This window comes from Hyaena hyaena, unplaced genomic scaffold (genome assembly GCF_003009895.1).
Source record: "Hyaena hyaena isolate Hyena2069 unplaced genomic scaffold, ASM300989v1 scaffold_774, whole genome shotgun sequence".
NCBI classification, from domain to species: domain Eukaryota; kingdom Metazoa; phylum Chordata; class Mammalia; order Carnivora; family Hyaenidae; genus Hyaena; species Hyaena hyaena.
This window is the reverse complement of record NW_024081406.1, coordinates 385869-412755: the sequence shown is the minus strand read 5'-3', so window position 1 is coordinate 412755 and position 26887 is coordinate 385869. Positions and strand designations below refer to the sequence as shown.

The following is a 26887-nucleotide window of genomic DNA, read 5'->3' as shown; positions in this document are numbered from 1 at the left end:
AATAGAAAGAATCTGAACAAATACAATACTCAATGTCATTTCAGCATTTTGAATAATTGAAAAATGAAAACCATGAAGGAAAAAATCTAACACATGCATAGAATTATTGTTTTAACTTAAAACAAGGGTCAGCAAACTGTAGCCGACAAGGCGAATCAGCTCACTGCCCATTTTTGTGTGGCTGGTGAGTCAAGAATGATTTTTGCACTTTTAAATGCTTGCAAAAAAATTAAAAAATAAAAACAATATTTTGTGACGTGTGAAAATTATATGAAATTCAAAATAAATAGTGTCCAAAATAAGGTTTCTGGAACACAGCAATGCACTTTTCACTTATGGATTGTCTAGGACAGCTTTTGGGCTGAGATGGCAGGTTTGAATAGTTGGGACAGAGACTAACTAAAGCCTAAAATAACTACTGTTTGGCCCTTTCCAGAAAAAGGCCTGAAGACCCCAATTTAAAACATGTATATGAATCCTCACTCACTAATCTTTTCCAGTGAGGCTCAGTTTTAATTCTTTGGGACGGCCTGCTGATTGGCATCATACCTTATTTGTCTTGCATAAACTATACCCGTATTTAGAGTGACCTTTTAATTTATCACCCAAACTGGATGCTTCTGAGAATGAAAGGGGGCACTAAGCCAGGAGGAGCACCAGGAGGTGTAAACAGAGACTGTTCTGGACTGTAAATGAGGTCACCCTACCCATCGTGCATATGTTCTATTTGCCATAATGCATTTGTATTATGTCCCATAATGCATGCGTACTTATTTGGGTGTCTTAACGTGGAGAGGGGAATCTAAAACTTTTAAAACTTTTCACTTCTCTGTCATAGCTGATTTGACACCAGCTTTTTTAAAAAAAATTTTTTAGGAGCTTACCTTTATTGAGTCTTTCCAGAGCATTCAACCTCGTTTTCATAGGAGCAACTTACTTTTTACGTTCATGATTGATTTAGTATGATGTTAGATGACGTAATTACAATAGCAAATACAACTTACATAAACAAGTGACAATTGTCGTGGTTTTCCAGAGAAAGGGTGAAGGTTATTAAGTTATCCCCAAGTTGGTTGAAATGGAGACTGGTTAAGACAGCTTCTACTGTTTTTATACAACAACCGAATTACACTCTTGATATGTTACCAAGCAAGAAGTATGAAAACATTGAGCAGTCCCTGGCATCAAGGAAGTTTCCCGAGATGGGCAGGGACTATTGTTGGTGGCCTTTTTGGTTGATTCCAGTTTTTCGTTATTGTAATTAGTATTATGGTGGATATTCTTGAGACTGCACACTTGCTAGCTTATTTTCTTCAGTTAAATTTCTATGAGCAAAACTCACCTTTGTTACAGGGAGACCCCTATGAGGAGATATCAGGAAGCTTGGAGAGGAGAGATCTGGAGAGAGGAGTACTTTGTGACTAGTTGAAAGCAATCTCATACACAAAATGTTCTCCTGACTTGTTGACTGCAACGAGTAATAAATGACTTGTGCCATTTTTAAAGGCATTTATTACAGCTCTCTATCTCTATAAACCAAATTCCGGACCAGTTCCATGAGAGCAACACTCATAGTTACAGAGACCATGGTGTGGAGAGGTCCCCCCTTCTCCGTGGTTTCAGTTATCTGAGTTCAACTACAGTCCAGAAGCAGATGATCTTCCTGATACGGTGTGAGATGTATGTCACAGTGCCTTCAACATTCATCTCACTTGCTCTTGTCATGTAGACATTTTATCATCCTGCATCATCATAAGAAGAAGGATGAGGACAGTACAGTAAGATATTTTGAGAGAGAGACCTCATTCACATAACTTTCATTGTAGTACAGCATTAAAATTGCTCTATTTTATTAGTATTGCTGTTAATCTCTTACTATGCCTAATTTATAAATTAAGCCTTGTCATAGGTATGTATGTAAAGGAAAAACATACAGTACATACATGTAGGTTCAGTGCTATCTGTGGGTTCAGGGCATCCTCTGGGGGTCTTGGAATGTGTCCCCGGCCTGGTAAGGGCAAGGAGAGGGGGCTACTGTAATTACTTTCAAAGTACAGTGACATGATCACAGGCCCAGATTGTCATTTCACATTCTGACTGTTTAATGGACCTGTTTGAAGTTACTCACTATATTCTGATCCTCCAGAGTAAGAGGATGTGGCTGGAAAATGCTTCCTCACTGCTCAAGGGGCCTGTAGAGTCCATGGCACACCAGCCATTCTCCTGTCTGGTCCCTGGTCTCCTGAGAAAGCCTTTTCCTTCACTGTGGAACCTTCAGAACAGGAAGCAGAGAGGCCTGTTTGTGAATCATTGATGTCGTCATCAGACATAGTGTTCTTCTCAGTCTTTTGAAGCAGAACGGTGGGAAAAGTTTTCCTGGAAAGCTATGCCCCTGAACAGCTGAATCCTGAACAGCTACCATAATAACTTTGCTGCTTGAACTTCAGGCTCCCATTTGGTTAAAAAGCAAGCCCAAGAGACTGCTCAGTCTTTTACTGCTTCGTGCTAATTGTATGCTCGCAGACGCTGTTTTCTCTTGTTAGTGGCTGCGGCAGACACACACAAAAATGGTCCCCCTGATAGATATCAAATTTTGGAAACTGTGAATCCTACTTTATTGGGAAAAGGGGCCTTTGCAGGTTAAGTATCTTGAGATGAGATTTATGTTTTTAAGTATTTATTTATTTAAGTAATCTCTACACCCTGTGTGGGGCTCAAACTCATGACCCCGAGATTAAGAGTCCCATGCTTTTCTGACTGAGCCAGCCCGGAGCCCCTAGAGTCTGTGGGTGACTTGTTTCAGCAGCCACAGGAAGCAAATACACTGGCTTTTTATAATCCCGTCTTCACCGTTTCTGAAGGCTGCTGCTCTCTCAGACATCTGCTGAGCTGCTCTCCTCTGATAACTGTCAGTGTTTTTTAACAAAGATTTAGACCAGCAAATTAAAGCCTTTGGGTAAGGCTCAGGCAACGATACTTTTTAAAACTCCACTGGTGGCTGTGACTTCAGCCTGACTCTGAACCCACTGCCTCTGGCCCAGGAGATAGGTCCTGGTCCACCGCCATGCCCTGGGCTTGGCCTGTCTGGTAGAAGCACGATTGCATGTTTGTCTTATTTCCTGCATTTTTCTAGAAGCTCTTGAAGCCTGTCCTGCTCAGATATTAGTGTTAAACACACGCGGCTAGGCCCACCTTTAGCATTTTGCACTCGGTTGGTGCCCAGTGAGGCCTCAGAATATGCATTTTCGACCAGGTCAGGTGATGCTGCAGACCTCGGGTTGGGCAAGCCTGGAAGATAACCAGAACTCTCTGTTTTGTCTTCCTCCTTTTTGAACTTTCAGCAGCTTGGAACGTAGATAGTGCTCTGCTCTCAATAATAGTCAGTACCAGCATTTTGTTAAGCCCTTGAAGACAAGGACCTCATCTTACCCCTTTTTTCTATGTCTTTAGCGCTCTGTGAGTGCCAAGCACGGGGGTGCCAGCGGGAGACATATTAAAAGGCAGGTGTGCCAGCAAAACTGTCATCTGTCAGAGGTGCCCGCACTTCACAGGAAGGGCCAAGGGTTGGCAGAAGCCCCTCCTTAAGAAAATTATTGTATTGTTGGGGACTGTCGTCAGAAAGACGGGGACCACCAACTGACCTGTGAGCTGGACCCGGGCACCCCCTCTCCTGTCCCACGTGCCTTCCCCGCTCCCAGAGGCTGCTCCGAGGACACAGCGTTGAGGGGGCAATGTGGTGTTAAAAACCACCAGTGCACGTGACTGGGCCTGGTGAGGGCCGCTTGGTAACCTTCGAAGCTTTGGAGGGTGGGTGTGGGGTCCTTTTGTCTTACTGTCACCCGAGATAAGCCTCAGATGAAAGATCCCTTTGGTGTTGTTAAAACTGCCACCTACGCACCTGGAGTGGCCTGTCGCTTTCTTCGTCTCTCCTCCTCAAGTCATGCTCAGTCTCTTAAATAGGCCTCGGACCAACTACAGGTTTGGAAGGAGTGACAGGTGGTAGTCTGCTTAGTTTACCCACTCGTCTCGGTCTAGCCTTGCACTCTGCGGATGACCTTGTCATGATCAGGGTGACGGAAGCATTTGTGGGTGATATCAGAAGGAGGCGCAGACCCGTAGGATGTTGGGGGTGGGTAGCGTGGGGGCGGGGAAGAGCGATGCTTGACATTTTGAAGACAAAGTCTGTCTCGATCAGAGTTTTGTTAGGCCAAACCGGCTCCAAGAAAGTGTGAGAGAACCTGTTTTCTGGTTTTCGTGCATCATCTTGCCAGGGTGGCCTGCCCTGGAGAAGCATGCCCCTGAAGCGTCTGCTTTTCTTTGCTCTCGCAAGCTCATTAACGGCGTTTTCCCGGAGACCCAGAAATAGCAAATTCCATTAAAAGGCTTATCATTAAACACAATACAGCTCTTTATGAGGGAGAAGGATGGTCTCTGAATAAGAGTCCATTAGGGCTGTGGGCCGGAAAAAATGGGTCAGCTTTCTTTTAAAGGAGAAATTAATACAGCAGGCAAGCCAGCTATACTGCCGACATTCATCTTGCAAAGCTTTTCCTCTCCACGCTGCCAAAGTGCTCCTGTCCAGACTTGCTATTCCTGTCCTCAGCCTCCTGGAGCAGGGCCCATTTGTCCTAAGGAAGCCTATCAAATTAGCCGGCGACAGCCTAAATAAATATGAGTGGGGAGATTAGAACTGAGTATAGAGCTGTGTGTGTGTGTGAGTGTCTGTGTGTGCGCGTGCACGCGCACGTGCACACACACGTGTGTATTTGTGAGCAAATGTAAACCAAACCAGGCCTCAGGAAAGCAAATGATAATCAGCAACTCATTTGCTGACCCCTCTCCCCTTTGGTGGGTCCTAATGTGAGTTCCATGAAAAGTGGTTCATAGCCACATCCATGAGATGCTGTCCCCAGAGAAGAGCTGATAGAAGCTTGTCTCCATTACAGCAGGTAAGGCTTAAAAGGGCTGTGCAGTATGCAGTGTCCTCACTGTGACTTAGGCAAGATGAGGCACAGGGCCTGGTGGGACCTTGATAGCTGGACTTGACCGGCAGGGGAATAACTAGCACTGAACAACAGGAGCCAGGAAGTGAACGTCCCATTGAGACGCCAGGGACGCAGTGTCTGAAAAGCCTAGACAACACAAGCGTGAGTCAGGCTCATGTCTGCAATGGGAGAGTTCTTCGGCTGTGTGGGCCAGAACAATGAGGGGTTCTAGAAGGTGGGTGATTCAGAATTCAGGGGAGCTGGCTGGTAGAAGTAGGTGTTTGGAATTCTGTCCAAATTCAGCAGGATCACCTCCTAATAGAGCATGGACAGAGAGACCCAACTCAACAAAAGGAAGGATTTGGCCGTGCTGGGTTCCTAGGAAACAACACGGAGAATTTAAGGAGTTTGTAAGATATTCAAGGGGGAAATATCTTGTGGGAAATTCAATATATAGTTGTGCTAGTTTGGATGTTTGCATTAGTGTTCAGCAAATACTCCCCCATCCCACGAGCAGAGATTATCTCCTTATCCCATTGATGATGGGCTTCTTCTTGAACTTGCTTTGGTCTATGGAATGTTAGAGGCTGTGAATACAGCCAGAGGCCTTCAATGTGCTTGTACTGTTTTGAGATTGCCATGAGAAAGCCATGTGCTAAGTGGCCACGGTCCCTATAGTCTGGCTCCAAAGGAACAGACCTGAATCTGGCTCTCACAGCTTGGAGCCAACCCCAGATGGTTCAAAATCTGTAACATGGGGCAGATCCACTATCCACTCACCCAAGCCCAGTCTAGATCAACTCAACCGCAGTTAGCCTGCATGAGAAAAAAAAAATGCTTCTTGTCATAAGTCATTGAGTTCAGGGATAGTTTGTTTTGCAGCTATGGGCAGTCCCTAAGACAATAGGGTTGGACTTAAGAAGAAATAGCTAGACTAGAGACTGGATTTTAGAAGTTATTGATTTATTGGGGGATAGTTTGTTCATTTACTCCTTCACTCAGTAAATATTTGGTACAAACTGATTCTGTGCTGGTTACTTCCATTCATTACTGTGGAGATTGTTTAAAATCCTTGTGGAAATAGGTCTTTTGGCAGCTTTCCCAGGGAGGTTTTGCAGCATTGGAACAAAAGGCTGTCAAAAATGGAACCTTTGGGATCCGCCACCCTATAAAAGAGAGAGCCCGAGAGAGGTATTGAGAGACATAAGTGAAGCTGGTGTTTCACTCGGGAGGAGAGGCCTTCAAGAGGGAGTGTTGACTGGTGGCACGTGGTGTAGGGATGGAAGGTGGGTTGAGTCCTGAAAGAGAAGCCATTATAATTGGTCATTGGTGACCTGGACGTCATTAGAATGATGGGCCGCGGTTGGGAGAGCCTGGCACAGGGAGCCAAATGTTGGCATCGGTATTAGTTGGTTCAGGCTGCCATAACAGAATACCACAGACCATGTTGCTTAAACAATAGAAATTTATTATCACAGTTCAGGAGGCTGGAAGTTCAAGATCAAGGTGCCAGTGGTATTGGTTTCTGTTGAGAGGGATCTCTTCCTGTCTTTTAGACAGCCCCTTCTTGCTGTGTCCGCACAATGCTTTCCACTGTGCACGTGTGGTGAGAGGTTTGTGGTGTGTCTCCCTTTTCTTATTGGGACGCTAGTCCTCCTAGATTAGGGCCCCACCCTTATGACCTTATTTAACTTTAATTACCTTTTTAAAGGCCCTCTCTCCAAATACAGTCACACAGGGGTTAATAATTCAATGTATGAATCTGGGAGGGTGCCCGATTCAGCCTCTAACAGCATCAGAAGACTTGGGTGTGGCTCCAGCTTTGCCACTGCTTGGATCACCCCTGTGAAATTCCCCGAGGACTCCCTCTCTGGATCTGTCTAATGGGCACAGTGCCCACCTCACCTGCCTGCCTCAGGGTTGCTGCAGGGAGAAACTTGTGCCTCTTTGCTGCTGCTTTTGGTTACCTTTTCCATCTATTTTCCTTGGGAAGAGGAGCTCCCCAGCTGTCCCTGCCCACCCCCATCTATGTTCCTGCCATTCACCTAGCTCACTCTTCTGAAGATGGGGAGACATCCCTTCCCCCCTGGCGTTCAGCCACCGTAGAAAGAGCTCTGAAGGCTATCTCATGCTTTAGCTTCCTTCCATTCCCTACTATGGGGGAACAGGCCACTTGTTTCTGAGGTTTCTGTGTCAGAGAACACATGATAGCCATCACCTTGAGCTTGCTTTGTGTCATCAGTCAACCAGAGCCTAGGATGCAGCCCAGGAATTACCTTAGGCTTGCGTAGAGTAGGTTATCTCAACCTGGGCCCTACTGACATTTGAGGCCAAATAATTATTTGTTGTGAAAGGCTGTCCTGTGCATTGTAAATATTTAGCAGCATCCCTGGCCTCTACTTATTAGATACCAGTAGCCCTCCCCTAGACAACCAAAAACATCTCCAGATGTTGCCAAAAAACCTCTGGGGGTGGGAGGAAGGGGGGTTCCAATCAACTCCTGTTGAGAACCTGTGACTTAGGCAGACTTTGTTCACTCAAGGCTCAAGCAGTCTTTGGACATTGACTTTGAAGAGTCTTCAGCTCACTATCTTAGGACTTAATTGGAAGTCACAGAGTCCCCTGGAGAAAAGACATTTCTTCCAGGAAGCTCGGGAGGCTCCTATGTAAACATGCAACAGTATGTTGGTTCTTGCTGGTAAACCAGAGTTTCCAAGGAAGACCTGGGGATTGGACTCCCCATTTTCCCAGAGGTCTTTTACGACTCTAAGTGCTCTTAACATTAAAAGGACAAGTCACACATAACTAGCAATACCTAGCAGAGTGAAATGCATTGCCTGTGTCCAGGATGTGTGTCTTGTTTATTTGTTTATTTATTTGGCAAGATAAATGGACAGACAAAGGGCATCCTGAAATGGTTTTGTTGATTTGAATATCTGGTTGACCTTGAATTTTCACCTCTCTAGCACTTCAGCTCCTCATCTGCAAAATGGGCATTTCAATCCCCATTTCCTCCACGGAACTGTTGCTAGGCCCAGGTGAGAATTTGTATATGAATTCCTTACCAACTAAGCATGTTATGAAATCCTGAGCTGTTTAGGGGCCCTAGTCAGTCAGGCGTGAATTCATATCACACGTGTGCCCCAAACCATCTGGAGCCTTAGAAATTCCAGCAGATTCCTTAGGTTCCTCACCTGACAAATATTGGAAGCAGTGTGTGATGATGACAACTTGATGTGTGAAGATGGCAACTAACTGAACATAGCAAATAGATTTAAAACACAACAAACGGCTGAAGATTTTCTTGACTTAATTTTAAGAACCCAGCTAGATGCCTATACCCAACTTTGAGCTGCTTGCTGAGCTCTGATGGTATGCAGTGGAATACTTCCCCCAGTGTTGCAGGCAAGTCTGCTGCCTCGGCCCCCATAGAGGTGGTTCTTGGGGGAGTAAAATTGTCTGAGCAGTGTCTGCTGCTTGGCAGTGTCTGCAGAAGCTGGACAGCACATCAGGGCAGCGAGCTAATCTCTAAAGGGAATGAGTCCAGTGGAAGCAGGGATGATGGGGACCAGGAGAAACATAAACCCATCTCCTGAAAACCCAAGGATGGTTGGTGCTGAGATTCCCATTGTCCATTTTATGGGTATCCAGTCACATTTCCTTTGGTTCCCAAGGATAGGATAGGATGCTCCAGTTAACGTCAGACTTCTAGTGCCTCGGAGAAAAGATAAATGCATTATCTTTTATACCTGGGAGAAGTTCTGAATTGGCTGAAAGAGGCTGATCCACCTTTTCTCCACCTTTTCCCCACCTTTTCACAATTATCTTTTATTCTCATTTGTTTTAAGCTTTCTTGACTTTTTAGCCCCTTAAGTCAGGTGAACCACTTAAGCAGAGAGACAGTGAAGTCGAACACCACGATCAGCGTGTCAGTGTAGAATGCCAAAGAAAGGGGAAGCGTGTTGCGATCCCTGAGCAGTGTGCACTTGACACGCAGGCCTCCCTCCCGCTAAGTGCCATTTAACTGCCTCCAAGGATCTTATTTATCACCCCTTTCGCTTTACTGTGGGAGCGCCCTCACTTATGCAATAAAAATGACAAGTCACCCTTCTGCAGATGTTCAATAGGCACTAGAGGTCAAAGCCATCTCTTCTTCTTACCTTGGAAAAAATTGCACTTGTCACATTTGAGAAACAGATACAAAAGCTCAGACCTGAAAGAAAACGAGTCACCTAAATTATCTTCACAACAACAGACAGGCCCTTGGCTGTTTTGCCACAGGAGGACAGGCAGTTAGCTACTTGGCTGGTTGTTTCCAGGATGCATGAGCCCATTGAGAAAGCAATGATGGCTTATATGAAATTTCAGCCAAATACACCGCGGTTGCCAATACTGAATAAATAATTGCTGATGGCTAACCTGATGCTAAGATTTATCATGCAGTATTGCTGCTTCCAAAAATATATAGGAACTTAGCATTCCCTTAAAAGTGGCTCCTTTTTAGAAACAATGCACAATTAAATTATTACTGACAAATGGGGGCAAGTTTTAGTTCCGCACATTCCTTCAGCTGGAAATGACCTAGAGATAATTTAGTTATTGGCCCAGTTCACACACTGGAGACTAGACTAGCTAAGAGACTTCTCTGAAGTCACACAGCTAATTAGTAGCAGGGCAGATTTAGTTGGGGGTGGAGAGGAGGTCATTAGTTTTGTTTTTTGGCATGTTGAGTTTAAATGTCTTGTGAAACATCCAAGTCAAGATGTCAGGGAGGCAGCTGGATATTTTTAATGATCCTTTAAAAGAGAGATTAGAGTTTGAGTTACAGATTTGAAGGAAGACATCATTAAACACCTTGCTCACATATTTCACACATCTTTCAACCCTTGTTTCTTTTTAGTAGGAAATGGCATTTAAAGCCTGCAATCTATATGCTGACGGCACTCATTGCTACCAGGTTGTTCATCAAATCTACGCCTTTCTTTTCTTTTTATAAGTGGGCTCCATGCCTAGTGCAGGGCCCAACATGTGGCTCAAACTCACGATGCTGAGATCAAGAGTCAGATGCTTAACCAACTGAGCCACCCAGGAGTCCCAAATCTAGACCTTCCATGCAGATATATTAAATACATATTTTTCTAATGATAAATTACATCATGAGTACATATTGATACTTGTAATTCAAGCTGAACTGTACAGGGTTTTTAATTCAACCTTAATGATTTTATATCTGTAGGTGTCATGAACAGAGGCCTAACTTGCATCAAGCAATTTAGAGTCATTGCTCTTTGAACTGTTATAGACCTGAGTCAGTTCATAGGCCCAGAGCCCCTTGAATATAGGGGAGATCAGGTCCCCTTAAGAAAGAGCTCACACCTACCTACTGCGTCTTCCAACTGTCCCCAAGGGGAATTGCTATGTGAGTGTATAAGGGTAGCAGAGTCCTGGAGAAAGTTGGATACCTAGACCTTTGGGGATTATTGTACATTGACTCTGAGAAAACTGAGGCACAGAAACACTAAATAATTTTCCCCAAATTACACAACTAGTAAGTAGTAGAGCCAGAATTCAAATCCAGGCATTCCATCTATTATTAACTATGCTCTACAAACTCTCATGTAACCACCATGCGACTAGGATCTATTCTCACTGCTGTTGGGGTGACCTCTCTGAAACCCACAGGATCATATTTGCTGCTGCATCACATCCTTCATTGGCTTCCCATTGCCATTAGAATTAACAAGGTGATCTGTGATCTGCCCTTTTTTTTTTTTTGCCTTTCCAACCTCATCTTCTGAATACTTCCTGGCTTCACCCCATGCACAGGGCATGCCAGATGACCTAACGATTTGCAAACATACTATTTCCTTCCACCTCTTCTCATGTTTGCACGTTGTTCCCTCAGTTTGATGTCCTCTTCCTCAACACTTCCCAAGGTCGTGTTCAAGTGGTTTGTGAAGTCTTTGTCAATCACCCAAGGTGAGCAGATCCCTCCCACCTTAGGAACTGCCACATATGGCACTCTCCTCCATGATAGCATCATGCACATTACATCCCACTGGCACAGGTGCTTATGAGCAACTTGAGGATAGTATCCATGGCTTATGATCTTTAAATCTGTAGAGCTTCTTATATAGAGTTTGAAACACGTTGGCCCTTCACATATTTGCTGAATTAATAAATAAATGAATAAATTCAAAGGGAAGCTGTGGCCTGATTATAATGGCCTTGAATACCCCGCTGAATAGTCTACTTTCCAGCCAACCATCCAAATGGCTCTCCAGCCAATTCACTGTCAAAATAATTTCTATTTGTTTTCTTTAATGCACAGATATATTAAAAAATAAAACAAAAATGTCAAATTATTCCATAAGTCAGATAACCAGTGTGAACCATTTATAAAAAAATTGCAGAGAAAGACAATTTATACAATACAGAGAGATAGACCACGAAAAATAAGTTCTTCTCATGAACCTATTGGGAGTTTCCTGTATTTTCTTCTGTGAAAACAAAATTTATACATACTATACCATATTGTTTAGCTATACATATAGATATATAAATATATACATATCTATTTTATGCATGTCTAGCTTTTAAAATTTTACACAAATGCTATTATGTATACTGCTATGACTGCTTAAAAATTATACTAATATTATTACATTATACTAATTATACTAACACATCTTGGAGACTCTTCCATACTGCACATGCAGTTCTAGTTTAGTCTTCTTTTTAACTTTATTTGTTTTGAAAGAGAGAAAGAGCAAGCAGGGAGAAAGAGAGAGAGAGAGAGTGAGTCCCAAGCAGTCTCTGTGCTATCAGTGCAGATGTGGGGCTTGAGACCATGACCTGTGAGCTCTGTGACCATGACCTGAGCCAGACCAATAGTTGGATGCTTAATCAGTTGGGCCATCCAGGCATCCCTCTAGCTTAGCCTTTAAAAAAAAATTCTTTAAGTTTACTTCTTATTTATTTAAAGTTTATTTATTTTGAGAGAGAGAGAGAGAGAGAGAGCGAGCGCACAAGTGAGGAAGAGGTAGAGGGGAGGAAAGACGGAATCCCAAGCAGGCTCTGCACCATCAAAACAGAGCCATTTGCAGGGCTCGAACCCATGAACTGTTAGACCGTGATCTGAGCTGAGATCCAGTCAGATACTTAAACAACTGTACCACTCAGGTGCCTTAGCCTTTTTAATGGCTGCAGAATGTCCATAATTCAGCATTTGGTTCTCCTTGGGCATCCTAGTTGGTTGTTTTTCTTCCATTCCAGACAACACTGTAGTAAACATTCATGACCTACATCATGTTATAGCACCCACAACATAAATTCCTAGCAGTGGAAATGCTGGATCAAAGGGAATATTCATTGAAAATTGTGGGAAATGTTGCTAGGGTGCCCACTAGAAAGGTTGTGTTGATTTGTATACACTCATCTGCATGGAAGAGAGGCCTCTTTCCCCAACTTGAACCAACAACCTCATGAAACTTTATGCTCTGATCACACTTTTTTTGGAGGGGAGTGGAAGGGGGGTGATGGGCATGGAGGAGGGCACTTGTGGGGATGAGCACTGGGTGTTATATGTAAACCAACTTGACAATAAACTATTTAATGGAAAAAAAATAAAAATAAAATTACCCAGAAAAAAAAGTAATCTACTTAATTAGGTTACCCTTTAAAATTTTTGAGTTTGAGGTTTCATCGAACTGATTATAGCTGCTTGCATTTATTTTTCTTTAAACTATGTGAGTCCCTTGTCCATAGGGCTCTACATTCTTATGATTTACACATGCTTTTATTAAATCAGGTAATTGGTTGTCATGTCCATTGAAAACCTTTTTCTGTATATTTTTGTCTTTTGACATTTTTGTAATTTTCCCACTTAGAAGTTTAAGGTTTATTGGATTTAAAGTGTACTGGAATATATCCATATTCTTCTTAATGGCTTCTGGGTTTTATGTTCTGGTTGTGTATCAGTTAGGATGCTATTAGGGCAATTAACAGAAAGCCTACACAAATACGGTTTAAAGAATTGGATAATTTATGATCTTCTTTAACAGAAAATCCTAAAGTAGGGAAGACTTTGGGGTAGACTCATCAAATAGCTCAACAATATAATAAGGACCTCCTTTCTGTCCCTGCTCTGACGTCTGTAGTGTGAACAGCATCCTAAATTTGGCCTCCCTTCTTGTCATAAGACAGCTCCTAGCAGCAACTGGAGACACACACACCCTCATTCTTATTGAGCGAGAGAGAGTGAAACCTCTTTATCTACCATGGAATATTATTTTCCCACTTTCTTGATTGGGCCAGTGGATTAGATCCCATGACCATTCTGGATCAGTAACCATCACTAGAGGAACGCTATGCATCAAATGGTCTGGACCAGTCAAAACCCATTGTTGCAGTGGAGCTGGGCACGTGGTCTTCTTTTCCTGAGTCACCCAGACTGCATGGAGTAGAGATGGCTGCGTGAATATTATTGGTGTCCTGTTAACGAAGAAAAAAGGAAGGATGCCTGGGTGGCTCAGTCAGTTAAGCGTCCAACTCTTGGTTTCTGCTCAGGTCATGATCTCATGATTCGTGGGGATCCAGCCCCATGTTGGGCTCCACATTTGACAATGTGGAGCTTGCTTCAGAATCATTCCTTCCTTCTCTCTCTGCCCCTCCTTCACTTATGCACACACACACACACACACACACACACACGTACGCGCACACGCGTGCTCTCTCTCTCTCAAAATAAACTTTTTTTAAAAAGGGAAGAAGGAAGGAGTAGCTATGGGTAGAGCTATGGTAGACAGAATAGTCCCCCCCACTGACCAAGATGTCAATGTCCTAATCCTCAAGACTTGAGAATATATTTCTTTTCATGGCAGAGGGGACTTTGTAAATGTGAATAAGTTAAAGTGCTTGAGATGGGTTGTTTTCCTGGATTATCCAGGTGGGTATAGTGTAATCACAGGGGTTCTTCTATGAGGGAGGTGGAAAGGTGCGGACAGAGCAGGACCTGTGATAACAGAAGTAGAGGTCGGGGTGATGCAGGAAGGGGCTATAAGCCAAAGAACACAGGTGGCCTCTAGAAGCTGAAGAGGCAGAGTCACCCCTAGAGTCTCTAAAAAGAGCGCAGCCTTGCTGACACCTTGATTTTAAGTCTTCTGACCTCCAAAACTGTGAGATAATAAATTCATATTGTTGTAAGCCTCTAAAGTTTGTGGTAATTTGTTAAAGGAATTAGCAAAAGGAAAATATGGTAGGTAAATAATGCCTTAGGCTTTTATCCTTCTCTAACATTTTAAGTTAATACTATATAACATACAAAGTGAATATAAATTAATCTACAGTTTCCTTTAATACCTATCTGGTTTTATTTTTTATGTGTAAGTTGTAATTTTGATATAAAAGGCAAAATGGGGATCCAACAATATTCCTTTTCAAATGCTTAGCCAATTGCCTTATACCATTTACTGACTAATTCAGCCATTCCACGTGGATTTGAAATATCATCTTTACCATCAATTTAGCAATTAGGACTCTCCGGTTCTTTTTTTTAAGTGCTTATTCATTTTGGGAGTGAAATAGAACACACATGCGAGCGAATAGGAGAGGAGCAGAGAGAGAGGGAGAGAGAGAATCTGAAGCAGGATCTGCACTGTCATCACAGAACCCACTGCAGGGTTTGAGCCCACAAATTGTGAGACCATGACCTGAGCTGAAATCAAGAGCCAGGTGCTTAACCAACAAAGCCACTCAGGCACCACTCTCTTCTCTTCTAATCATCTATTTCATGTCTAGAACCAACTAATTTAATTTAATTATTGTAAACTTATAATAGGTTTTGGTATCTTATCAAATATCTACACCTGATTTATAAAATAGTCCCTGGGTTATTCACCTATTTCTATGTGAATAAACAATATCCTGTTGATGTATGCATAAGGATTACATTGCACTTATACATTAGTATAGAGAAAATTTGCATATTATTATATTAAGTGTTCCTCTTCAAAACCACAGAGGTCTTTTCATTTACTTTTATGTTTCACAGCTTAAAATTTTCTAGATATAAGTTCTACATATTTCTTACATGTGTTCCCCTGTGTTGTGTGTGTGTGTATTTGCTGCTGTTGTAAATAGAGCATTTCCTTCCTTAATGTTAGGATCCTTGGGAGTTCTTGGGGTGAAAATCAAAACCGGCCCCTATATAGAGAGGACAGGGAGAGATTGAAAAAAGGCAGACCACCCTAGGTTGGTAGGTGACAGGTGTAATAAGCAAGGAAACTTACATATGAGGCTTGTTGTGGATGGCTGCAAGAGATAGAGACCTTTGCACACACCAGTATTTAAAAAGTTTATATAGAGACGCTAACTGGGTTCAGTCACATATTCAATCCAGATGGTGGCATCAAGTCCGTGGTCTTGGGAATGGCTCCCAGTATGGACAAAGTGGGCCAGAACATACATTCCTAGTACAGGGCAGGATGTGAGGAACTTTCAGTCTCTCTGTTCCAGGTCATGGGTCAAGTAGCGGGAACGTCCTCTCCATGACCACCTCCAACATTTAATCCTTTTCAGCTGGTTATATTTTATAATTGGTAAAGCTATTGAATCATATATCTTTACCCTAGTCAATTTTTAAAGGCCTGCAGAGAGTGACAGCCATCCCAGTATTTAATAACCTATTTCTCTGAATTACTTGATTATGGAAATTATTGACAACAAAAGATCTGATTTAAGTGAGTGGAAAAATGGCCTTATAGCTATTTTTTTCAATAGAATATTAAATTATTTATTGATTATACATGATAATGGATGATACACAGCTTTAATCCCATCTAATTTTAGCTTATACTATAATTCAATTTAGGTATATTGCCTAGGATGTGCCAACAATCAAATAAATAACCAAACAAACTCCAGAACTTTGCTTGGAATGCCCTTTTAACAGTGAACTACAAGTCACAACACATTCATTGTCAGTTCAATTAGACCAAGGTTTGTGGAGACCATGGTTTCTGTACCCAAGCAGGTTGCAGAGAAATTTTGAATCAAACCTGGCATCACCGTGAAGGAATTCTAACTTCACGCTGTTGGGTTAGTTTACCAAGATGGCTTCAAAGTAGACTAACTTTACACAACATATTTTTAAAAAGACACATTTATTCAGCATCATGATTACACTATTTAGCAATCAACAGCAAAGATGCCAAAAAAAAAAAAAATCTACATTAAAACCCTTTGTTGGCATGCTTTGCACTTTCCACAGATCAGAAACTAAAATAACCTGTTATACAGTTAGTCACAAATATAGTCCTCAAGATTTTTGCCCACATACATGAGTATTGTCTAAAACAGGTCTTCTTTGTAGTGGGTGGGCCCTGCCACCACTACCGTGCTGAGCTGAGTTCACCTTACAACCTGTAGCTTCCCTGTCATTTCTCTGGCTCTCCTCTCCTGCTAAGCTTTGTTTCCTGATTGTAATTAAAACCTTCTGCCACCTCCATGGCTACTTCTTCTGCTGGAATCACCATAACCACCTTAGTTTTGTGGTTGGCAAAGTACTGGCCTCCACCAACACAGGGGCCAGAGCTCTGCCTCCAAAATTCTCTCCTTTCATGGGTCCAAATTTGAAGATTGATTGTCATAATTGTGAAGGTCGTTATAGCTTCCATCACCTTCAAAGTCACTTCCGTCTTTACCAAATCTGTTATAGCCTTCCCTACTGCCAACAAATGCATCACCCCACCTCGACTGCCACCAAAGTCACCTGGCCCAATAAAGTTTCCTCCATGACCAAAGTTGTCATTCCCACCAAAACCACCTCCACAACCACCATCAAAGTTTCCAGAACTGCTGGAACTCTTTGGCTGGATGAAGCACTCGCCATCTCTTCTCATATAGGGCTTTCCTTATGTCACAATTGAGGCTATTCATAGTATGGTATTTTTGAATGACAGTCCTGTCTATGGAGTCATGGTCATCAAATGTTAAAAGCAAAGCCTCCCTTCTTGCCACTGCTTCAGTCAGTCATGATTTCAACCACTTCAACTTTCCCCTACTGTTCAAAATAATCTCTTAGATGATGTTCTTCAGTGTCTTCTTTAATGCCACCAGCATAAATATTTTTCACGGTTAAGTGGGTATCAGGTCTTTGAGAATCTTCTTTGAGACAACCCACTTTGGTTCCACAACTCTTCCATCCACCTTGTGTGGCCTTGCATCATAGCTGTATCCACCTCCTCCACAGTGGCATCCATGACAAATCCAGAACCTCCTTAGACTCCCATCGGTTGTTTCAAAGCTCAAACCTCTGATGAAGAGCTTCTACAGCTATTCAGGCTCATTGGGAGACTCTAACTTAGACCTGATGGCGGTGGGAGGGGAGACTTTAATGACCCTTTCTTGGCAGCATCCATGGGCAGCAAGGCTTTATAGCTATCTTGAAAATAATGCTACGTTTCATTTCAATATGTTTTAAAATTTTTTTATTTGAGTAAAAGTTACATACAGAGCAGGTTTTTTTTTTTAACATTTATTTATTATTATTTTTTTTTACAAATAGTTTATTGTCAAATTAGTTTCCACATAACACCCAGTGCTCATCCCCACAAGTGCCCTCCTCCATGCCCATCCCTCCTCCCCCCCACATCCATCAGTCCTCAGTTTTTGTCAGCATTCAAGAGTCTCTCATGGTTTGCCTCTCTCCCTTTCCCCCACCATTTCCCCCCTTCTTCTCCCGGTTGGTCCTCTGTTAAGTTCCTCCTAATCCTCCTATACGTGCACACATATGATATTTGTCCTTCTCTGCCTGACTTATTTCGCAGAGCAGGTTTTATAACCTTTTTAAATAAAGCTTGGTCTTGCGGGTTCCAGCTGATTTATTTGTTCCTAAAATATTTTTGAGATCCTTTCATGCTAGACGGCCAATAATAACCTGTTCTAGCTCCTCTCAACTACTATGACTAGTACTGAGGACCTCCAGGCTCAGTCTTGCCCACTCTGAGCCAGTGAAAACAGAGCCATCCTTGTGTATCAAAAGCTTTTGTTACCTTCCATGGTGAGCTTGGAATTCATCTGCTTCCTGAGCTCCTGGACCCTGGGGAGCAGCTTCCTTCCTGCCACACTTCTGCCTTTTTAGACCTGCTTACCTGGTTCCTTAGGACTAGATTTCACTGTCTAGATCTCCTGCCCCTTGGTTGAGCTCTTTCTTCAACTGGCTGGACCTCCATGGAGCCACATCTCTGCGTGGAGATGGCCCTTGTGGCCATGGGCTGCCAACTCGGATGTTGGAATCGTCCCAGAGAGGACCTGACTTTGCGACGTCTCTTAGGCATTGTCTTTGAGGTTCCAGAAAAACAGGATGCAAATAGTGGAAGACACAATAATAACAAGTAGTTTAAAAGCTTAGAGGTGTGTTGTGTCATGTAATAGGAAGCCAGGAGGTAAAACCTCTCCATGGCTGGTGACTCAGTGTCTCAAGGATTTCATCATAGGCTAAGTGCTTTCCATCTTCTTAGTCCTCTGCCTGTCAATGCTTTTTCCCTTTGGAGTTCCAAGGTGGTTTCAGCAATTGCAGGCAGCACACAGAGACATGACACCATCTGCTGAAGGAGAAGGGCATTTTCTCCTATGTGCTTCTTGTTATCAGTAAGGAAATTTTTCCCAGAAGTCTTTCAGCAGGTGTCTCCTTGGGTCCCACTGACTAGGACAGACTTCCACACCCAAGCCAAAACCAATCACTGATAAGGGAAATAGAACTGTAGTACCTGGCTTAGACAAAGAGTAATTAGTCATAATTCATCCCCTGAGTCCAAGGAAGGGGAACATCTGAATTAAATAGGAGTTCTGTCACAAGGGAGGAGCCAAGTAAGGGTGTTAGGCAGGCACTATCGGGTATAAGATACTAAAGAATATGGGGCGCCTGGGTGGCTTAGTCGGTTGAGCGTCCGGCTTTCACTTAGTTCATGGTCTCGCGGTTCTTGGGTTCGAGCCCCGCGTCGGGCTCTGTGCTGACTGCCAGCTCAGAGCCTGGAGCCTGTTTCAGAGTCTGTGACTCCCTCTCTCTCTGACTCTCCCCTGCTCACTCTGTCTCTCTCTCCTAGAAATAAATAAAAAACTTTAAAAAACTTTAAAAAAAAAGATACTAAAGAATAAAAGTTTAATATTGGAATGGAAACCTGAGCTGACAAAACTATGTTTTTTTCCATTAGTCAGAAGCCATTTTCTTAGTAGGAGACATTTGGTTCTCAATTAGGGGCTATTTTTCCCCAGGGGACATTCGGTAATGTCTGGAGCCATTTTTGGTTGTCACAGTGGAGTCAGGGGAGGTGATAGCTACTGGCATCTAGTGGGCCAAGGCCGAGGATGCTGCTTCACACCCTATAATGCACAGGACAATCCCTACAACAAAGACTTATCCAACTCAAAATGTTAATAGTGCCGAGGTTGAGAAACCCATCTATATGAAAATATGAAACATGATGAATTGCAAGAATAAAACTGCTTTGAGCATTTTTAAAATGTTTTAACCCATTTTTTACATACCTCTGATACTGGTTTGCAGTGTCTAATGGGCATCTCTGGGAATCAAGGGTCATGGGATTAAAACAGGACCATGGGAAGTATATCAATAATTTTTGCCAACCAACTTGTAAATATTAAAGGATAGGAAACACACAGTGTTGGCGAGGGTGTGGTGAAGCAGACTGGTGGCAGGCAGAGTGAAATGGTCCCACTGTCAAAAGCAGTTTGATGATATGTATGGTTACTCTTAAAATCGTGCTCTCTCATCTTCAAATTCCACTTCTGAGAATTCTTCTGAGGGAAATATCCAAAACATGAAAAAAGCCTTATTGCAAATCTTTACTCTAAGCACCATTGTTTATAAGCAAACATTAGAAATAACTTAACCTTCCAACACTAGGTGTATGTAGCGATAAAATAGGATTGGGGTATATGGTGGAATTTTATGTTCACAGTAAGCATGATGTTTATGAAGGAAAAAAAAACACTTATGATTATGAAAAAAAAACCACTTATAACGGTAAGGAAAAAATTGAGAAAATGAAATTGAATACATACCATGATCATAATTATGAAAATACCTTAAAATGTTAAGTACAAAAGTAACCTGGCCAGAAACAAACCAGAATGTTAGTGTAACTATTTCTTTGTCCAAGTGGAGATAGAGGTGACTTTTATTCTTATTTTGATTTTTTTATTCTGTTCAAGGCAACAAATGCAGAATATATAGGTTATGCTAACAATTCAATTTTTTGATTTGTTAATAGTATTTTAGATTTCTGATCTCTTCTGGCCTCCCTTTGTCCTTATCTCAGAGGTTCCTGAACAAGGGGCCATAGACAGTAAGAGGCCTATAGATGCTCTTTAGAGGGTCCTTAACCCCCTAAAATTGTGTACCCTTTTTTAAAAAGGATATTTTAATTGGGAGAAGTATGTTGTTGTTGTTTTTTTAAGTAGGCTCCATGCCCAGTGTGGGGAGCCTAACATGGGGCCTGAACTCACAGCCCTGAGATCAAGACCTGAACTGAGATCAAGTCTGATGCTTATCCAGCTGAGCCACCTAGGCACTCTGAAAGCAGGTTTTTTAATCGTGGTTCTTTTGATTTACTTTTACTTTGATCATGTACTACTTTTATAATGAAAAATAAAATGATTTTTTAAAAATTATACAGATGATTAAAATGTATGGGACAAAACTGTGTCAAATGCAAGGTGACTATGGATCAACTGTGAGGACTTTCAGTGAGCCAGAGGATCTTGCTTCCCATTTCTGCCAGAGATAATCCTTTTGAGGATGCCCTGATAGTTGACTCTTTCAGGCCAGGTTAACCTTGGAAGACAGATGAGATGGGCAAAGTCAGTTAGATGCTCCCTCCTGGGACTGTGAGATGCCCCAGAATGTCCGCTGAGGGAATAAGAGCAGAGAGCCTACAGCATCACAGAGGGGTTTTGTACAAAGCACCCTTCTTTTTTTTTATGTTGATTATAAGAATTGCATATTTTTTTATATCTTAAATTATTTTATTTTCTCATTTTTTATTTTATTTATATATTCATTTACTTATTTATTTAAATTTAAATCCAACTTAGTTAACATACAGTGTAATAATGATTTCAGGAATAGAATTTAGTGATTCATCACATACATATAACACCCAGTGCTCATCCCAACAAGTACTCTCCTTGATGCCCCTCACCCATTTAGCCCATCCCCCCACCCAACACCCTATCAGCAACCCTCAATTTGTTATCTGTATTTAAGTCTTTTGTGGTTTGTCTCTCTCTGTTTTTATATTAATTTTACTTCCTTTCCTTTATGTTCATTTGTTTTGTTTCTTAAATTCCACATATGAGTGAAATCTTATATTTGTCTTTCTCTAACTGACTTACGTCACTTAGTAGAATACATTCTAGTTTCATCCATGTTGCAAATGGCAAGATTTCATTCCTCTTGTTTGCTTAATAATATTCCATTGTATGTATATATACACCACGTCTTCTTTAACCATTCATCAGTTGTTGGACGTTTGGGCTCTTGCTATCATACTTTGGCTATTGTCAATAGGGCTGCTATAAACATTGGAGTGCATGTGCCCATTTGAATCAGCACCCCTGTATCCCTTGGAAAAACACCTAGTAGTGCAATTGCTGGGCTGTAGGATAGTTCTGTTTTTAATTTTTTGAGGAACCTCCATACTGTTTTCCGGAGTGGCTGCACCAGTTTTCACTCCCACCAGCAGTGCAAAAGGGTTCCCCTTTCTTCGCATCCTCATCAATATGTGTTGTTGCTAACTTGTTAATTTTAGCCACTCTGACAGATGTGAGCTATTATCTCATTGTGGTTTTGATTTATATTTCCCTAACTATGAGTGATGTTGAGCATTTTTTCATGTGACTATTAGCCATCTGGATGCCTTCCTTTGGAAAAGTGTCTATTCATGTCTTTTGCCCATTTCTTCACTAGATTATTTGTTTTATTTTAGGTATTGAGTTTGATAAGTTCTTTACAGAACCCTTATAGGTTAAGAATTTTTTTCCCTTTCTGCTTTCATGATTCTTTCCTTGTCTGTGTATTTTGTGAATTTGACTATGACATGCTTTGGAGATGGTTAGGTCTTTTTTTTTTTTTTTTAATCTAATGGGTGCGCTCTGTGCTTTTTCAATTTTGATGTCTGTGTCCTTCTCCAGATTAGGAGTGTTTTCTGCTGTAATTTGCTCACATAAACCTTCTGCCCCTTTTTCTCTCTCTTCATCTAGGAACTCTTATGATATGGATGTTATTCCTTTTTAATAAGTCACTGAGTTTTCTAAGTCTTGTGATGTGCTCTTTTGTCTTTGTTTCCCTCTTTTTTTTTTTTTCTGCTTCATTTAGTCTCCATAATTTATCTTTTATATCACTGATTCGCTGCTCTGCTTCATCCATCGTTGCTGTCAGGGCATCCATTCGAGATTGCATCTTGGTTATAGCATTTTAAATTTCGTCCTGACTAGATTTTCTTTTATTTCCACAGAAAGGGATTATATACTTTTTTTCAACCCCAGTTAATATTCTTATTGTCGTGGTTCTAAATTCTAGTTCAGACATCTTGCTTACATCTGTGTTGATTAAGCCCATGGCTGTCATTTCTTCTTGTTCTTTCTTTGGGGTAAATTCCTTCATTTTGTCACTTTTGGGGGAAGAAAAATAGTAAAATTAAAAACAAAACAGAAAAATAAAATAAAGGAAGCTAGATCCTAGGTGTGTTTTGGTCTGCTTGTTGAAAGAAGCTTGATAGAATAGAGAAAAAAGGTAAAGAAAAAAAGGTCAGAAAAAATTAAAAATAAAAAACATAATAAAATAGAATTAAATAAAGAAAATGGACTAGAATAAAAAATTTTTAAGTAAAAGGAAAATAAAAATAAAAATAAATTTTCTCTTTCTGTATGCAAGAGAGGAAGAAAGAAAACAATTAAACAAAAACAGAAGGAAAGAAAATAAACCAATAAATGAATCAGCAAACAGAATGAAACCCAAATGAAGTTACATCCAGTTTCTCCTAGAACTGAAACTATGAAACCCTCTATAGTCCATACATTAAGCAGGTAGAGTGACTTGTGCTAAACTTCTAGGGAATGTGCTTGGAGGGCACAGTTTGGCTGGGCTTGGTGTAATGGCTCCATTCTTGACTAGGTGTTGCTGCTTAGCTTACTGGGTGGATTAATGTTGTGCATATGCATGCACGTGCACTTGCACAGGAGAGGTGGAAATGGCTTCAGCCAGCTCCCTAGTCTCCAACATAGGAACTTCACGCTCTCACCAACTGGTGATCAAGTACCTCTCCTTTGTCTTCATCCTCCGTCTGCTCCCCACCTCTACCCTGGCCATGTCCAAGCTGTCTGTCTCCCTGTAGAGTTTTATCTTGTTGTGTTTCAAAACTCCATGCTTCAGAGACCCTTGTGGCTTGGACCCAGGCCAACTGTCTCAGGGAAGGTCTTGCTGTACAATGACCAGGTGCTGGCTTGCCCCAGAAAATGTTCGTGTGATTTCACAGTGGCAGAAATTCAGAGATTATGGCAAACCTCAACACACAGCTGGTGCCAGGTTTCACTTCACTATGGCAGCTTTGTCCCAATACCAGCAAATGTGGCTGCTCTCCATGGCCCGCTGGGACCTTTGCTTGTAGGGAGGCCATATGGCCTCTAACAAATGCACTCTAAGCAAGGGAACCACTTTTCCCTGTGTGGCACATAGATCCCTCATACCCTGCTGCCTGCTTCTGGGGATTCACCCTACTTCATCACCAGAGTAATGCCAGGCATTGAGCTCTGAAACTTCAGACTCTTTGCTCCATTGTTTATCCAGACCACAATTCTAAGTCCTAGCACATGTTATGCCAAATAAAAAATAGCATTTACTGCATCTGACTCTTTCTCAACCCTTCAGTGACCTTGTGTTTTATCTAGATGAGAAAAACGTTCCCTAAACTTTTGAAGTGATACTCTCACAGATCTTTAAAAAAGGTCCAGGGTCACCTGGGTGGCTCAGTCAGTTAAGAGTCCAACTTTGGCTCAGGTCATGATGTCATGATTTGTGAGTTTGAGCCTTGCATTGGGCTTTGTGCTGACAGTGCAGAGCCTGGAGCCTGCTTCAGATAATGTCTCCTTCTCTCTCTGCCCCTTCACTACTAGCATTCTGTCTCTCTTTCTCTCTTTCTTGAAAATAAACATTAAATTGAAAAAAAATAAAATAAGGTCCAAAGGAGAAACTGAGATAGAACTGGGGTTTCACACTCCCTCCTGTGGTCTTTTCTTCCATTGCTGACACATTCCAGAATTCCTCAGCTCCCCAGCTGTTATCTAAACATACTGGGAGTGTCTTCACCACATTATAACCTGTAGAACAAATTCTTATTCCTTATGACCTAGTGAAATGCCATCACCTAGAAGAAATCACCTTGGCCCACTCCAACCCCTACCATGTGGAGTTAATGATACCACGTGGCTTCCTACAATGCACTGTAGGTTCTCAGTAAATAGTTACTGTAAAACTTTTTTAAAAATGTAAATTTACTTTATCAAAGGTTTGCATTTCTCATAATTTATTCCAGAAACTACCAGAATTAGAATCACTAGGGAGTTTGATTTTTAAAAGGGGGTTAGCAGAGTACCAGGAGCCACCACCTTCCTCTTGAGTGAAGCTTGCTATGGGTTTGGTTCAATAATCTGCCTTTTTATTTATTTTTTTTTAATATTTTTATTTATTTCTAGGAGAGAAAGAGAGACAGTGTGAGCAGGGGAGGGTCAGAGAGAGAGGGAGTCACAGACTGAAACAGGCTCCAGGCTCTGAGGTGGCAGTCAGCACAGAGCCCAACGCGGGGCTCGAACCCACGAACCGCGAGATCATGACCTAAGCGAAAGTCAGACGCTTAACCGACTAAGCCACCCAGGTTCCCCAAGAATCTGCCTTTTTAAAAGTGCTTCTTGTATGCGTTGAAGTATAAGAATCATTAGCTCAGGCAAAGTGATGGTTCAAGCCTGTGTAGAGTTTTCAGACAGTCTCTAAACTCTTTGTAGCCATTTGAAACATTGCCCAGAATTATTTACCTTTCCTAATAAGGTATTACCAACAGGAAAGTTCTTTATAGTGACAAAAATCAAACATAGCAAGGATCAGAGACCCTAAATAGTTGTGAGTGAGAGATCTAGTTTCTCAGCCTTGTTTCTCTTCTTTCATCAAACAGGGATAGTCTTCTAGAATCTCAAAAATAGGTGAAATTTCAGAGCTAGAAGGAACCCCAGAATTCTAGTCCAATTCCTTTCATGTAATAGATAAGAAATAGAGCATTGACATGAGTCAGTTTGGATCCTTCAAAAACTGGATACCAGGACCAATTTAGATGTGCAAGAGATTTATTGGGAGAAATGTCTGAAGAGTAAAGGAGTAGTCATAGAACACCCACCTGATGCAGGCCTAACACCTCTAAGAGGGGGGGGAAAGGGCAGGATTGGATAGGAGAGCCTACAGACTGTAGTATAGCTATGAAAGGCTCTTGTTCAGGCCAATGAGGAGCTCCTGAAAAGATAGAACATGACAGCAATCTTGTGTTGGGCAGAAATAGCCCAGACTTGGCATCCCCATCAGACTTGGTTGTTGGCTCAAAGCAGATTGGAGGGATCATTGCCTTGGTGTGAATGTCCCAGTGAATCCAAATATGTGAAAGGTGGAAGCTGCCAAGTGACTGTACTCCTGATATCTAGTTCTCCAGAAGAGAGTTCTGAATTGAAGACCTCCATGGCTACCACATCATGTTCATTGTCACTTAGTAGCAGAACAAGGACTGCTTTCTAGTTCAGAATTCTTTATAGATTATTCTACAAAGCATTATTCTCTCACTGTCTAACCCCATCCCACACACCCAACTGAGGTAGGTTTGAACTTAATCTTGTGGGTAGTGCCCTGAGAAGTGGAGAAAGCAAGACTAGTCAAGTAAGAAAAGAAAAGGGAGAGATGCAGAGAGAATTTGAAGTCTTTGAAGGAAAGAGTGGGGCTGAGAGCTAACTAGGGTCACAATTAGTCTGTTTGTCTGCCTATCCAGCATACATTTCATTTCCCTCCTTTGGGGAACTCTTCTCCCCTTTCAAATGGCTCTGAAAGCATCTCAGTCTTGGTGCTCCACTTCCCATTCCAGCCACAGCACATGATCTAGGATCCTTCTCTGCACTGATATTCAGACATAAGGAGAAAGAAATTCCCTTTTTGCTAGAATAGCATAACTGTGAGAGAAGGAACTAGAGCAGTTGATGGATGTCTTTCTTGTTATATGGGGAAAGCAACTCTGCAGAAGGAAGATGAGCAGAAGTCAACAGAGTTAAGAGTTGAATGGAGAGAGAGAATAAGTAAGTCAGGGGTGCACTGAGTCCTACTACCAGTCCCTAAGGCCCTGCAAGAACCTCACTGCTGCGTCTTTCCCAGACGCGTTGGTCGGTGTGTTCCCTTTTACTTGGTGTCATAGGCATAATTTTAAGGTGGCCCCAAGTTCCCAGCCCCTGGTGTATACACACACCCCTTGTCTCAGGTATTCAGTGAATCACTAATCTAGGTTTTGCTGTGAAGGGATTTTGTGATTGTAATTCAGTTCCCAAATAAACTGACCTTAAAGTAGGAAGATTATCCAGGTAGACCTGGCCTAATCCCATGAGCCCCTGGAGTCACGTCTAGAGATTAGAGAAAGAAATCAGAGAGATCTGAAGTGTGAGAATATTCAGTGAGGGAAATGGAAGAGTCATGTATTCAGGACTGCAGGTAGCTTCTGGGAGCTGAGAGCAGTCCCTGATGACAATTCTGCAGCCACAAGTAACTAAGTTATTCCAACAACCTGAATTAGCTTCAAACAGAT

The 26887-nt window shown here is 41.9% G+C and overlaps 1 protein-coding gene and 1 long non-coding RNA gene across 2 annotated transcripts in view; one reads left to right on the top strand and one right to left on the bottom strand.

The window, feature by feature from the left end:
* Positions 1–26887, top strand: part of FAM184B (family with sequence similarity 184 member B) — a 147471-nt gene that overhangs the window by 15255 nt on the left and 105329 nt on the right. The gene's annotated exons all lie outside the window — the stretch shown is intronic.
* LOC120221356 lies at positions 1493–2256 on the bottom strand. The gene is made up of 2 exons (XR_005525786.1): positions 2129–2256; positions 1493–1742 (listed from the first exon to the last, which is right to left on the bottom strand). It is a non-coding gene; the product is annotated as an uncharacterized LOC120221356 (long non-coding RNA).